This window comes from Coturnix japonica, chromosome 1, assembly GCF_001577835.2.
Source record: "Coturnix japonica isolate 7356 chromosome 1, Coturnix japonica 2.1, whole genome shotgun sequence".
NCBI lineage: Eukaryota > Metazoa > Chordata > Aves > Galliformes > Phasianidae > Coturnix > Coturnix japonica.
This window is the reverse complement of record NC_029516.1, coordinates 38,835,080-38,852,241: the sequence shown is the minus strand read 5'-3', so window position 1 is coordinate 38,852,241 and position 17,162 is coordinate 38,835,080.

The window sequence follows — 17,162 nt, the reverse complement described above, 5'->3', positions numbered from 1 at the left end:
TTCTATAGAAACAATATATTTGCAGTAGGATGCTAGCCATAACTTGACATCTAAAAATCATTGTCTGAAGAATAGAAAATCTACTCTACATCTTTGATTTCAAGTTGTCTGCCCCAGTGGCAGCAATGTGGAGCAATAATACTTTCATATTCAACTTCAGCAAAGATCAAAACTTAATGAATAACAAAGTGTTTATACTTTAGTGAGAATTTTATAAAGCTAAGTGTCAGCCTCAGCCTTTATGCACCAGCAGGACACTGACTGATGTATGTTGCAGATCTCTGAAAATAAATTTGCTGTAACTTTATTGCTGTTTATGTGTATGTCATGAACAATTGTGTAGAACTGCAGCAAAAAAACACAAGGTTTTTATTTCCCCATCTTATTTTCCATAATTTCAAAGACTTTAAAGGGGTGAAATAAACCCCTGACAGTTTTGCTACCTCAGCTAGCTTTTATGTTAACTTTCAGACTTATAAATTGTGGCAACTGTGTAGCGAGGTATCACCACCACAGAATGAGGGAAAATTAAAACAATATTCAATGATGAACTCTCCTAAATGATATTCAAGGATGCAAAATGCCTCAGGTCAGCACATTACTAGCATTCTAAATACTATTGATAGGAGATTGTTTCTGGACTATTTACTCTCCCTGCCAGAAGGAATTTATGAAACAGGGCATGTTTCACCACACAAAATAGGTTATATTTTTATGTGCAAAGAAATTTGCAAAGGTGAAATATTTGAAATTAGCCTGTGCTCTATAATTCTTCTGCTTCCTTCATTTTTTGATACTTTTATCTCTAGGGAATGTTCTCCATTGCTAAACATATCATTAAATTCTTGCAGTCAAAATATTTGAGAAATTCCAAATATCTTTCCCAGCCTTAGAATTTGAACACGTAATATGTGTTTGTTTTTGTTTTTGTACTGTAAATAATATATTCCTCAGGGAGAAATATTTATGCTTTAATAGTGTACTTTTTTTTTTTTTTGGTCATCTTTGTATTACTTAGTCTAGTAAACTTAACAAATTATTAAGTCTTTATTATTATAAATCTAGTAGATTTAATAATAATAGAATTAATAATTCTTTTTCCAACTGTTTGCTGAGTAGGCTCAACAGTGGTAGATTAGAAAGGAGTGGGAAGACCAGATGTTCCCAGATATTTGTGTTTCAGGACTTATGAAATAGAACTAAAATGGCTTATTACTTAATGTTACATGCTTATTATTTGGATCTCTGCAGGGCATCTTGTTGGTAGCTTTCTGGATAAGAGCTCACACAAATAATTTATAGATCAGACATGGAGTAATCTCTACAATATCTTTTACATCTGTACACCCCTAGATCACTTTGATGGGACAAAACCAAACCTCCACAATATATTTCTGAATGTTCTTTCTTCTCACCTTTCTAATTTCTTTCAATAATTATCATTTCTATACAGCATTTTTATGGTGCTTTAAAGTCCTACTGGCCCAAGCAATTTTGCTGAATTGACAGTCTGTTAAATAAAAATACACTTTTCTAGATTTGTTACATTCATTTTCTGAGCATTTTTTAATTTTGAATTGTGTATTTTTCTCATGGTTTTGTTTTGTTTTGGTTTTTTTTTTGTCTCTCTCTTTTTTTTTTTTTTTTTTTTCCCTAGTTTGTAAGTTAGGTTATTAATTGTATCCTCTACTCTGTGTGTAGTCTTAATTGACATGGAGATTTGTAGCAACTGGAAGAATTTCTCTTCAGCTATAGTCAAACAGGAAAGACATAAGGCTAAAAAACCATAAATACTGTTCTGCACAACTGGTTGGCTGCCACAAATGACAGTTGGGTAAAATTTCACAGGTTTCAACTTAAAAAATTAAAAATAAAGCACAGAAAGAAGACATAAAAAATGATCCAGGTCTCCCCTGGTCCCTCCTTTGGTCAAAATCTGACAGACATGGTAGATTTTGGATACTTCTAAGATTCTTACATTCTGTGGAGCCTTTTTTTTTCCTTTTTTTTTTTTTAATTATTATTATTATTATTATTTGCTGCTGTGACATCTCTTCTGTAGGTCTCTGAAGAAAAAATAAGTATCACTTGACCATCTAAATACATGGGTAGGTGAACTGTCTGACTGTTTTTATTAGAAAGAAGAGACAAATTAACATCTTGAGTCCAAATGAGTATGTGAGACTTTGGGCTGACAACACTAAATGGTACTTTAAATTAGAAAAAGAAGTACAAATATCAAGACAGTGGGGGGAAAAAAACAGAACAAACACACAAAAATAACAACAAACAACAACATGTATGTAGAAGTGAGTAATAAAGTGCCAAGACATTCTGTTGAATGGGGATTGGGTACTTTACTGTTCATAGTCCACAGTATTTCTTTGACAGTAGTTGCCAATGTCATTATTTCATAGAAATGACTGTAACTCCCTCTCCTTAAATGCTGTAGTAACAGAAAATACATGAATTATGTCCTGTTTTCATAAAAGTTGGTCTTTTGTTCAAAGTGGTTTCTAGGAAAAAAAAATAAAAATGGAAATGTGTTTTTAGTTATCTTCTTTACTGAGTGTGCTCAGAGACCAACTCATTACTTTCCAAGTAAGGAGGTAGTTCCTGAAGTAAGAAGGTACACAGTGTGTATGCATCTCAGTGTTCCTACTGATAGTATGGAACTGAGAATAAGGAATTCTCTAAAAATGCAAGAGACTCCAGCTCTGCTCTTAGATTATTCAGTGTGAAGAGGGGGGATCTCTGTGTGCCCAAGTGCAGAGCAAAAAGGCAAGTGCTGACAGCTTTGATATCCTAGGTTCTAGCTTAGTATTATTACAACTATTTCTTTTTGAGCTTCAGGTTCTGCTGCTATCTTTAGCAGTGGTGGTGAATATAACCACCTGACACTGCATACATATGTAACTGTTGCAAGAAGGATTGAAGTCTGTGGTATGAAGAGACCTCCCTCTTCTATTTCAGCTGTTCAATTTGATAGTTGGATTTGAGTGGAGGGAGAGTGTAAAACAGAACTTGCCATAATCCAGCTGACTCAGATATTTATGAGAAATGTCTGGATTTTCAAGTGGACCTATCCCCATACTGATGTTGATTCCTGCTATAACAATGTAGAAAGAAACAGTTGATCTTTTTGTATAATCAAGTTGACAAAGAAGTGAAAAGACTGGCTCTAAATTTTTTAAGATATTAACATATTTTCCATTACACTATGAAAAATATGCTAAAAATTTAAATTATTTAGTGATAGCTGACAATATTACTAATTAATGACATTAAATTAATCATCATTTAAAATGCCATTTTGCTTTTGTTGCGAAAAAAGAACACTGTCAGTTTTCCCATTGCAAGCTGTTATGAAAAAGTGACCATTTTGTGATTATTCTCATTTCCAAATATTGAAGACAATTGCAGTTGTTGCAATATGCTTGGGAAACTACCTCAGGCAGTGTTTAATGTTCAACATTTAAAAGACATCACAACAGTGGAAACTCGTTATATATCTTAATAGATATATGTTTCTGTTGTGACAGACATGTAATTGATCTTGAAATTCTTTCGTTGTTACCACTGAAATGGAGGCATATACTGGACAATGCTGTCTTGCCTGATATTTCAGAATGCTGAGCTGTCAGTAATTGTCAGGAAAGAATTTGAATGGCTGTCATGAGTTGCACACAGTGCCTGACAGCAGGCTAACCTGGAGGTCCAGTTCAGCAATGTATTCAAGGTGTCTGCTGAATTTTAATCCTCTCTTCTGTTTAACCTGAAGGAAACAATCATTATTTGGAATCACTATAGGTATGTTATCTTATAGAAAGGAAAAATAAGATAGGAAGACTGAATCTGTAAGAAATCTTTAAAAAGTTAAAAAATTAACTTCTCCGGATAGGAGATACTGGTTAAGAGAAATGGTTTTTATAGAAGTGATTATCAGTAATTCTTACTCTTCTCCTTCCAGTTGACAGTAGAAAACAATAGCAAAGTTTTGAAAACAAGCATGAGTATTGAAATTTGAAGGGGAAACTGTGAGACTAGTATGAATTCCCAATCAGGACATGATAGTTCAGCTTAGGCTTTCTGTTTCTTTTTAAATATTAGAAAAAATAATAAAAATAAAAATAAAGATAAAAACTTTGAAATAAATAATAATAAAAATCATATTTGAAATAATATTTAAAAAGCACTGCAGTCTGGTGAAGTCCTTGGTGACTGGAAAAAAAATCAATATCACACCTATTTTTTAGAAGAGAGAAAGGACAAAGCAGTGAACAACCAACCTGTCACAGAATCAGAGAATTGAAGGAACCTCTGGAGGTCATTGAGTCCAGCCCCCCTGCCAAAGCAGGTTCCCTACAGCAGGCTGCACGTGTAGGTAGCCTCATATCTGTGCTAGGAAAGATCATGTAGCAAATACTAAGGCGTACAGAAGAGAGAGAGGTGATGTAGGACAACCAGAGTTACTTCATTAAAGGCAAATCCTGTCTGACCAACCTACTGGGCTGTGACAGCATAACTGTGTTAGTGGATAAGGGAAGAGCCACTGATGTCATCTACTTGAACTTCAGTAAGACCTTTGATGTGGTTTCCCAAGAGATCCTTCTCTCCATATCAGAAGGATTTGGCAACTCCCACCATCAGTACAATTTGGGGGATATGAGGATAGAGTATAGCCCTGCCTAAAATGCTCCAATTATGTGATTTGTTGAGAGTTCCAGAAGAACTGAAGAAATACAGCTCCCAGAAAACTTCATTATTCTGTTTCCTTTTTCTGTTTAGAGGGAAAGATAAAACCGTTTGGGAGTCACAAAATTGCTTTTTCTTCTTTGTCACTGCGGTGCCTGCTCCGTAGCTGCCTGATCTACAGCATTAGAGTAAGGCCTTTGGTTTTGGACATTTTCTCTCATTTTATTCCATTAATTAGCATCAATTCCAATTATATTATATCACATTGTGTTATCTAGCTATCATATTTAGTATTTAGAAAATTAATTTTCTCATTTAGCTTCTTGCTGCTGCTCTGGTTTTTTTGGCCTATCCCCCCACCTTTTCCCTGTTCCCCTTCCCAGTTTCCTGAAGCATGGGACCATGGGTCCCCCCTGCCCCATTAGTCACAGAACCAGGTGGAACTGGGCCAGAACCATGACACATCCTAATATTTATTCCTATGCACTATCCTGAACAACTATCCATGTATGTTTCTGTCAAATAAATGCTGAACAATTTTTATTATAATAAATCAATATTCATGTGTAGGTTTTCAGTCTTTCTATGTTCTTTTTGCAAAAGTCTTTTGGAACTCCAAAACAGATGTGTGTGTTTTCTAGAATGCAAATTGTTCCAGAAATACATAAGGTCGAGAGGGGGAGGTGTCCCTGCCCATAGCATGGGGTCTGTAACTAGATGATTTTAAAGGTCTATTCCAAGCCATACTATTCTGTGATTCTAAGAGGCCTGTCACATGGAGACCACTGTTTACATAATATCTCAGTGTATTTCCCAACCCGGAAATAGAAAGAATGATTTCCAAATAATTACCAGAGAACAAAGTAACTGTACATTTCATTAAATGTACAAACATCTCTAAGTAACACCATCAGAGTACATTTTTATTAATTTTTGGGAATGTTACTTGCATTAATTCATAAAGAAATGCTTATTAACTGTAAGGAAATTGATCTTTTTATTTATTATAAACATTTAAACTTATGAAGTTATGCCGCTGTTCTTGTGTCATTGGTCTTAGAGATGATTACTTGTTCATTCTCTCATTTTACTGTAGCTTGCTGTTGTTAGTGATTCATCTTCAAATCATCTCAGTTGGATCTTAGATGAAAAGCTAATTCTACTTATATATAAATATAATTTCCCTTTATATCCATTGACATTTGAATTTTTGTGCATTCATTAAGCTCTGCAGATTGTTTGGAAGTGTGAGCTGAATATTAATAAAAGAAGCTTTCAGAGTTCATTATCTCCACTCGTACACATTTTTTGGGTGTTTGTCACATACTTTATGTTTCAAAAGTCAAAACTATCAGATGATTGCTAGTATTCTAACATCTGCATAATTTCTAAAAAAATAAAAATAGAAAAAGCAAATGGTCTGAGTGGGAATCCATGATAATAAAAGGCAGAAGTCAGAGTGGTTATGGGGATGAGTAGTCTTGTGCTTGATTTTCAGATCACTTGGTACTGACATGTAGTTCTGGTCTATGCAGCTGTAGTATGAAGTATTTGATAGAAACAACCTTCCACTTAAATGAATTGTTTTGAACAATCCACTGGTAGTAAGAAAAGAGACAATCCTGCCAATAGCCATGTTTGTCAAATATGACTGAAAAATACTGAAAAATAAAGACAGCTTATGTTTTTATACTAATTGAGGAGAACAAACTAGGGGAAGAATTAACACAGTAAATACTTTCAAAGCATTATGTAAACATCCTGATGACAGCTAGAATTAAGTCGGTCTTTATTGGAAGGTCTTTAGTTCTTTATCTGTCTTCTCATTTCAAACCTTTTTAAGTCAAACCTTTTTGAAACACATTTTGAGTTTTCTGTTCCATTACTTGGCTAAGCTTTGTTTTTAATTATTTTATGAGGGCCTCACTCATAGAAAAATATCATCGTGGAAATTAATTTACTCAGCCCATGATTCGTACATGTTGAAAAGCCTGAAATGCATAATAAAACTTTGGCATTAAATGCAAAGCTAGTACCCTTGAAAATAAATTTTAATTTGTATGAAATATAAGTGCCCTCTGTGGTTGCACACAACTAATACTGCAGTCTTCATTCTTATTTAGAGTACAGTCTGCTAGAACGGTATTAATACTGAAAGTCCCAAAGGCACTTGGGCCAAAATAATTGTCCTGTTATGCATTCTTATTTTGGCATTCAGCCTTACCTAATATACCAGTGTAATAGGGCATGACATGCTGTCAAGATGATTTGACAAGCCTGGGAAATTTCAAAGGCATTATCTTATTGCATAAGAGTATTTATTTATCAATACACTTTTAAGCAATTATTTAAATATGCATGCTAACCTGTTTGCATAGTACATTGGAGTCAATGAGCACAGAAAAATCTCAGTGTTTATTTCCACCAGATAAGAGCTGGCAGCATACAGGGAACAAGTGAGAGCAAATATCACAGGATCTAGACTGAATTCCCTTTACTTACTCTGTGTTTAGTTTACATAATAATTCCTCATGGCTTTGATCTTAATTAGATCTTCTGATTGTTACGAAAATATAAATACTAATTGCATTGTTTTTTTTGTTGTTTAATTGTTTTTAATTTTAAATTAGCTTTTTTTTTTTTTTTTTTTTTTTCTTCAAATATTGGGAAAGAGCTCTTATGCCTTACTGAAGATAATGTCCAGATTCAATAGCTGAATACTTGAATGCTAAAGTTGAAGGGACAAAATACCTTTTTCATGTAATGCCCTTTCCACTATATTGAATGATGCTGGGGAATACAAATAAATCTATTCCACTTCCTTAGACAGACAAAAAAAATTCCACCAATCTAGCTTCATAGGCCACAATTCTAGATCATAACCAATGGCTCATGCTATTACCCATACTCTCATCACATAGCTCTTACAATTTGTACCAAAAACATCTGTATGTTAGCAATGAATGAAGAATCATTATGAATGGGAAATTGTAGGAGAATAACTACATCTACCTCAGGCTTTCCAAATAAATTATGTGTGAATCCCTATTGCCACATATTGACTGAGTATTTTCTAGAAGACCATAACATGCTCTTTGTCCTGACTGAGGGATTCTGATTCTTTTTTGCAACATCAGTCTTGCTATGTATACACAATGACTGACGGTAGCACAGTTTACGGCCATTACATTCAGCATTTTCGGAAAATGTCAAGCATACCCTTGATGTCCTACTGTTCTTGTAGAGTGGATGTTTCTGGATGACTGGCAGACACTGGTGAAAAGTTCGATGCTATTTGTGATATAATAAGTACGGTATGGATAGCTTATAAATCTGGATTAGTTTCTCAGAACTTATGTAGATGGGATTTCCAGATGGAAAACAACTGAAGGTGACATTAACTAATGTTGTGCAAATAATTAAAAGAAACCAACAAAAAAAGGTAAACTGTGTTACAAGAAGGAAAGTATTTGCTTTTTTTTTTTTTTTAATTTTTTTTTCTTTCTTTTTTTCCACCAGGAGGCACAACCATTTAAGAATTAAGGTTTTCTCAGCATAAAGGCAGAAGAAGTAGATAATGAATGTAACTAGTGAGAATAACTCTGTCTTCACACAGAGAGCCAAACCTTCTCTCCCCTTTTATTCTGCACGTCTTTTATTTTTAACAGTCACAGACCAACTAATAAGCTATTTTGAAAAGCTAGATAGAGCATTTTAATTGATGTCATGTTTGTATTTCAGTTGGTAACAGGAAATGGTATTTGTCTGTATTCCAAAAGCAATTGGATAGGTATATTTATAATACAGAATAAATTGGCTCTTGAAAAGAGAAAAAAATCTTATAACTGGCTCGTGAAATTTGGAGTGTCTGTAGCCATGCCTCTATAACAAATAGCTCTGTTATAGAGCAACAAGGGTAAACTATTCTGTGGGGAATACTTTTCTGTTACGTTTCCCTAATAATAGACTTGTCCTCATCAGAAATTAGGTAGAGCTGCAATAGCTTAAATGTCCCCTACAGCTAATCTTCATTGATACTGTGGCAGGATATAGATATATCCTATGTTTTTCTTACTTCTCTTTTACCTCGGATAATTGAATAGTCACAGTACTTGCACTCTAGCAAGTAGAAAAGAGCAAGTCACTGACGTAACTTTTTCTCAGATAAAGCTTTCAAACGGATGGATATTATTTTGAAAAGAAGAGGCAAAGGCTCTAAATCAGATGACATTTGTGGGGTACATTTTTAGTGTTTAATTCCTGAATGATGCACTCAAGAATAAGAGGTTATTCATATTGTGTTTGTGAATTATATTTATTTATTATGCATATTTAACTGTTAGTTTTGATACTGCTATTATTCTGCTTTGCAGAAATAACTGACATTTACCAGCACATAGCTGTTTCTAACAGTCACATTTTATAAACAAAAAAAAAAACCCCTACCAACCTAACAAAATACAATAATATAGCAAGACAACCTGTTTTGTGATGTTGCAGGATTTGAAGTAGGATTTCCTTTCTTCCATCTTTACTTTTTAATGGGATCTAAGAGCTCTTTGAATTCCATGTTGCCTGGGAAGATGGTCTTTTTTAAAACCATATCTGACTGTAAAGCCATGGGAAAGCATTGAAATGCATGAAATTATGCACATATGATTGCAACAGACGCAATTAATTTGATGCTGATTTAGTAGTTGATGTGTGTGGGCGTAAGTAGACATAAGTTGGATTTCAGTATGTGTATATGCGATGTTATTATATAGGTTTTCTAACAACTACCAGGTGGGCAACTGGGTGTCAAAGGATGGTACTAAGTCATTTAGAACAATGTCTCATAGTCATTTAGCTTAAATGATTAAGTTAAGGCAAATAAGAAAGTGTATAGACTTTTTTCTTTCTTTTTTTTTTTTTTCTTCTTTTTTTTTTTTTAACCTATGTTGTTGATTGAATATAAGCTGAAATGAGCTAATTGCTTTCCAACACAGTTTTGCACTTATAGGAGTACTGTTTTCAAGACAACTTTATCAGAACTCCTGTATTCTCTGGTGGAAGCTTGGAATTTTTCTCTTTGCTAAAGCAGACATCTAGAACTCTGTATATATCAGAAGGTGGTTGTCTAAGGCCCTAAGTTACAGTTTGAGCCTGAATTCTCATCCTTAAATGTCTCTAAGCCTTGCTGGCAAAATACCGACAGATATTATTTTGCGGTCTAGGATTTCGAGGTTGTATTTTATTGGTTATAGATCACAAAATGTTGCATTTTATTCTCACTTTAAATTCAGTTCATGCAAACATAACTGTGTAAAATGCAATAGAGTGGGACCAATATATACACTAAATGTATCCTTGATTTTTGGCTTTTTCAAGGATTGCATCAACAGTTATTATCTTTTTTTATGTTGCACAGTAAAATTATGATTCTTCCTCATTTTAAATTCTCTTTGGAATGTCTGAACACTGGAAAGGAGAATAGAAATTTATTATCTGTTCATTTTGTCAAAAATAAATGAAAAGTGACAAAATTTTATGCTTCTGGAGTTTATCATTGATATCAGAAGCAGCTTAACCTAATTAGGAAATTAATTAAAAAAAAAAAGAACAGAAACAAAAACCAGTTTTCTTTCTTCCATTACCTTATTCTGGTTATATGCAGGCAAAGAATATTATACTTAAATCTTGAATTTTGTTCCTTTTGTTGTAGTTGATATTATACCTATCATCTCATTACTTTCATAGTACATGTCATTAATGAGGTCAAAGAAGAACTTTATGTTATTGTTCCAGTGTCAGTTCTTTATGAATTAATTTTGGTAGGAATCAGTTCTAATTTTTTTTTCCTACTACTGTGAGAATAATTTGCAGACTACATTAATTAAGAAAATAATCCTGTAATTACTGTGGTTACCCATTTTCTACCAGGTTTTAAAGTTTCAGAAATAATTATGATCCTAAGAGAGTCAGACTACTTCTGATATGCTGCATTATAGATGCCACACTAAATGCCATGAAAGGCTTGACTAAAATATTAATGCATCTCAAGTGAAAAACCTAATGCATCTTTCTGCAAAGAGCTTTGCTTACAGACTGAATTATTTCAGTTGATTTCACAAAAAAAAAAAAAAAAAAGCCTTCAGTTTTGAAGGTCTCATCATGTTTCTTCAGCTACTAGACTGAATCAGTTAATCATTCAGAATACTGGTTTTCATAGTAAATAACTAATATCCCTTTCATTTTTGTTTGTTTTTGTACAAACTTTAAATGGTGGATGGAAATATCTTTAGAGACAGTTGAGTCAGGGAGAGGAGGAGAAAAGAACCTCTCAGAAACTGACATTTCTCAGAACAAGGATTTCTTTAACAATGTTAAATATTACAGGTGATTTTAATGCCTTGTTTCTTATGGTATTTTACTATGCATTCTACTTTAATTTTTTCCCCTCTTTATTTTCTTTCAGTTTAATGCCTGTATAGATAAAAATTTAAATAAAAGTGAAATTATGTAAAGACTGCTCAAGTGCCTTTATGCTTGCTGTTACTGTGCTTGAGCTTATTGATGCAGCTTCTATGTAACAGTCATCTTATAGATCAATGTTGGTTCACTCTTAGTTTGGGCAGACCCAAGTAGCCAAGGGAATGGAACTCAAGGAGCTGAGCCGTAAGTCTGGCTTCTCATGCTTCTGGAGGAAGTAAAAAGAAAAGAGAGTTTTCAAGTTACATGTAGGCAACTATGCCTTTAGAGATAATGGTGCAAGACTTGAATGAAGAGATCTTTTCTGTGCTCTCCTGTCAAGATTTTTAGGCATCATCATACCACTGTACGTAGAATATTTTCAATATTAATATTTAATCAAATGATCAGTTATACATGTCCTTTCCTTCATCACCTATCAAGCTATGTTGTCTGCCAGAAATTTCCTGACAACCTAGTTAAGCACGGAACTATTTAGTTGTTACTCTAAACTGTTTACCTAGAATGGAAAGTGATGAAATTTCTATTGAAAAACCCTCAAAATCAACCTTGGAAACCTTAATATTTTACTATGTGCTGACTTGTACTTGCAGACTAATTCACACTCAGTTCACACTTTTGTCACATATTTGCAAAACAGCACTTCATCAACGCTTTGTTCTGTTCATTAAGGTAGTCCTTCCATGTATAGCACAATGGGTGTCTACAACAAAATACACTAAAATATTTTTCTTTCCAATTTCTATTTTTATTTTCAGAGATAACAGATTAAAATAGCTGAATGCTTTCTATTACACCTTCTAGTTTATTCTTTCTCTGCTTTGGATTCCAATGTGTTTGTTGTCTTTCTAATATTAAACAAAGATTCTGTGTTTCTGTTTGCTCAGCAGTTATGTGGATAAACATATAACACAGTATAACCCAGGAACAGCAGCTATAGCTGGCTGACAACAGAAAACATATGTTCCTGAAGGTAGGAAGACCTAAACTAGATCACAAAGAAGAGACCAATCTGAAATTTTTGAAAATAAGTGTACTAAAATACTGGTCCAAATGGCAAGGTAGAGAGCTAGGCAAAAGCATGGGCTAAGGATCATTTCTATCATAGGGCAGAGAGAGATTAAGATAACCTTATGCCAGTAAGACCAGCAAAGACAGTTAGAGAGCAAACTCCTGAAGAGCATCTGCAGCTGGGAAACATTTTTCCTGGTGTCATGGTTTTAGGGTCATCAGTATTTCACATCATAACATCATGTAGTGAACTCGTTTGCCATGGGTTGATTCAAGCTGCACCTGGATGGCAGGTGCTTAGATAATGCCATGCAACTGATGGAGGGAAGATACAAGAGTGGGTAAAAGATCAGTATAAAACTGTCAGAGAGGCCTAGCAAGTAACATTTGTCTGATCTTAAAGATCTGAAAGTGAGCTCTGTAGTATGTTGTTGACAAACACAGACCCTTGCATCTCTTAGAAGTATATTAACTGAACACTGTATTTTTCATTCAATTATTTCCATCAGTAGAATCTTTTCCTCGCTACATTTGAAATTATTTCAATGTTTATATATATATATATATTTAATGTAAGTCCATTCTAAACCTGAGGAAGTACGGTGTTGTATCGCTATCAGTTTAGTAGTCTGGTAGTCTGTATGGAGGTCATTTGCTCTTAAACATAACCAAGGCAATATCTAATAGTGGAAAAAGCAAGTTAAAGATTACTTTTCAGCCACTCATTTCTCTCTTGTTTTTCTGAGTTGTACATTCCTTTGACATGATGAGTGCTGAAAGGTTCCTGTAAAATAGAACTCTTCAACACAAATGAATCCCATGTAAGCCTTTTCAGAAGAGGCTTGAAAGTTCTCTTCGCTGTATAGTTCTATGCAGACAAGTATGATAGATACTGATTATTTTGCTGTAAATCAAGTATGACATCTCTGTTTTGATCTTCTCCACCATAATTCTCAGGACTCAGTTAAAAAAGTGAGGGCTGTATGTCTTTGTCAGCCCATCTGGACTATAAGCACTCAAGCTCCTGCACCCATCCAGTCACCTTCTGCCTCCAGGGTTAACAGAAGTTTCTGTTACAGAATTACACAGAATCACAGAATGACCCCGGTTGGAAGAGACCTCAAGTATCATGAAGTTCCAACCCCCCTGCCTGGCAGAGCCACCAAACTTCCACATTTACTAGATCAGGTTGCCCAGGGCCCCATCCAACCTGGCCTTGTTAGCATGGCATTGTCTGAATTCATTAAATGCCTTATGATGCCCTGTATTTATTCATGAACCTCGAGTTCCCCAGCTAACTTATTTAAAGTATCTTTCCAGTGCATATAGATAAAAATTTTGTTTTGGTAATTGTGATCTTTCATCACTTCATGAAACTAGCAGATACTTGGTTAGGTTTTTTATATTCCAGCTCTTTATATGACTCTGACTAGTATTTTGATACTGTTTTGACAGCATTAACACTAGCTGTATATATATATATATATTGAAAATGGGAGTGCTAGTATTCCAAATGAATAAAAATGAGACTTAGCAAAACTTTATAATGTGAATATTTATATGTGAATATTTATAAAATAATTGAAAATGTGTTTTTTTTTGTTTTGTTTTTGTTTTGTTTTTTTCCTCATAACTCCATAGGGAAATTTCATTTTGCATGTGTTGGTGTTTTGTTTTTTTTTCTTTGGTTGTTGTTCCTAATGACTAATGTTGTTTTAGGGTATATAATCTTAAGTAAGTTTGTCAAATTCAAGTGATGTAATTCACCGATACTGGTGATGTGGTATTAAAAATAATTTAATATGGCACACAGATACCACTTACTTAAGAGTACATTTTAAAAACATAAGCCACAGTTTCAAAGCGTTTTTTTTTTTTTCCCCCTTTTATTTTTATATTTTATCACCAAGACTTGTAGCATTCTGAGCTTTTAAAAAATATTAATTTTTTTCTCTTTTCCCTTAACTCTGACATGACACCACCATGGAAAAAAATGTCCTATTTTCTTATGAGCCCTTACCTACTAAAGAAATGTTTGTTATTCATTATAGTGAGTCTGGAAATGAATGAACAGTGCAGAATGATTTTGTATTTCTTTTCCAAAAGTCTATGGAAATCTTGATCTATTTTAATCATTATTTTATTTTTGAGGTAGGGTGGGAAATTAAGGGGGAAGGAGTTCTGTGAGAAAGAGAAGAAACAAATCATGAGCTCCATTTCACTTGCAGACCCACTCATAGCAAAACCTTGGTCTAAGAAAAATCTGTTCAATTAGAAACTGTAGAAACAGCAGGTGATGACAGTGTGAGTCCGTTTTTCACCTTTAATGAATAAGATGCTTAGTAAAATTTTGCTTGAAGGTGTTAATAAATCTATTCCATGAAAAAATCTGTCATTGTATAATACCATACCTTACCAAGGCAAAGTTTTTCCTTTCCTCATTCATTACTTATCAAGGCTTTAACCTTTCCTACATCCTCTGAGTTAACTGCCAGTGCTGTCTTTTCTATAATGATTTATGTATCACATTATAAAATATTAATAATAAAGTACACTTTTACTCAAGTAACCCCTTAAGTCATTTTAATTTGCCCTTTTGTATAGCTTTTTTTTTTAAGTAGTTGATACCACGTTATTCTTTTAACTGTATTATTTTATTAATGCTTTTTCATAAGAAAATTACTGAACTTGGGTGACATATGCATAAATAAAAAGTCGCCAAGCTTAGAAACAAAGTGTCAGTTCTTGATAATATACTGTTTGTACATCGCCACTCAGCTGCATGTTATTAGTTTTAATTGTAGCCTATATGAGGCAGCTCGTGGCTGCAGAGATTTTGTGAATGTAAGAGTTCAGTGTGGAGGGCAAATAGGCAGCTTAATTCAGCAGGGGAAATAAAGGCCACCAAAACTAATTGAGCTGTTAATATTTGCCTTTCAAATTAAAAACAAAGGTGACACCCAGTGCCATTTGGTGTGACCCAAGAAAACCACGTGAAGAGACTTGGATGGGTGCTGTGCTGGTGCCTGGGAGATTTAGGTCTCCTACCTCCCCGCCAGTGTTTAATTCCATAGCTGTTTTTGTTCTCTTTCACACTGCAAACCTTCTTCCTCTATTTTGCCAGAATGCCTTGAGTCTAAATTGTAGTAAAATGAAAAATCAGTACTTTAAAACCAGCACTCTGCTTTACTTTCAGGATCCTGCTGGTGCTGCACTAGAGCTGATTAGGGAAGTTCTCTTGAGATGCTTTGCTACATCCAGATTCTTCACAGGAAATAAAATTGATTGTGGTGATGTCTGATAAAAATGAAATTAAAGAAACAATGAATAGAAAGAATTGATAACATCTTCTCATTTATTTTTACACTATCTTATTATTTCAGTAACAATATAAATGTGAAAGTTTTCATTTCCATTGGAAATGGTGTTTCATTTTCGTGCCACTCATTTTACAAAATGCTTTTGTGTGTTCCACAGAAGACATTAAAAAATATGAAATGTTGAAATTTCCCACAAAACCAATGTTTTCAGCTTTTTAGCATAATATGTAACAGAAAGATGGCCCAGATTATCACATAGGATTTTAAAATAATTAAAAAATAGAAACTATATTAAAGTAAATATTGAACTAAATTAATATTCAATTGTAATAGATTATTTCTAATATTTTTAATTTTAATTTTTTCAAGCAATACTAATTTTTCTGCCTGAAGAAACAAAAAAATTACCTTGCAAGGGATGCTGACATGGAAATCAAAGTAGTTATAAAGCAGGTATGTTTAGTGAGTGAAGTGCATATATGGGGGTGGCTGTGGGATGAAGGCTCATCATCTTCCTTGTCTTCCTCACTGTAAACTTTCAACCCTGTGGGAGGGGCACCCCCCAAACCGGTTCCAGCTTGCCCTGTGGACATCTAATCACCTCACTGTCCTTGGGCTGTTGCACCCTTGTCTTTATGGCCTTCATCCCTCTTGTTCCAGACCCAGTGTCTACAATCCCCATTTTTCTAACAACTTCTACATAAACTTTTCACTACCCCTGTCCCTGTTTCTGTGAAGTCTCTCTCCCTTACTGTGGGGCCCTTTTCTCATCCTTCAGTGCTGTTTCCTCCAGTCACCAGAAATGACTGGAAAAGTGTAAAGATGAAATGATTAAAAGTAGAGATTTCCCAATATTTAGTTTGCTACAGAGAATTCTGTAAATTGAAAACAAAACATTTTGAATGTGTTTTAAAATTTATTTTTAACTGAAAAAATACTTAAATGAATCAAGTAGACATTTCCAAATTACATTTTGTCTCAAACTTTATTTTTAATTTAGTGATGTCAATAATTCAATTAAAAGGAAAAATAAATGTCTAAGCATAGCAAATATTCTTGGAGGCTGAAATCCCAGTGTTATGTTTTTGTTTTGTTTTGTATTTTTCCAGTCTCAGACTACTGAAGATAATGAAAAGCGTGACAATCATCTAAAGATTCTTGAACAGTCAGGTCTTATATTGTTGCTAGAGTTCTATTATCATTGCAGGGAATGTAATCTGACTGTAATTGTCAGAACTGTTATGATTTTGAAATAAAGTAGGCCTTTCTTGTTTTTTATTTATCCTTTCATTAATAAGAAGACTAATATGCTACAAGCACAGAGTATCAAATATTAAATTACACAAGAAACTAAAATGTCGAGGAACTGGGTGTAACCCTTCAGTGGTGGAAAGCATATAAATTCTAACAAATCTTAAGAGCTTAAGATAAATATGCTAATTTACTACACTTGGAGACATTAACTATGGATTTCTAGGTTTTAAAACAATCAGTAGCACTGTATGCTGTTTTATTAGCCATAGCAAGACATCAGCCTACATTTCCCTTTCCTTCTCCCTTCCCTTCTCCCTTCCCTTCTCCTTTCCCTTCTCCCTTCCTTTCTCCCTTCCCTTCCCTTCCCTTCCCTTCCCTTCCCTTCCCTTCCCTTCCCTTCCCTTCCCTTCC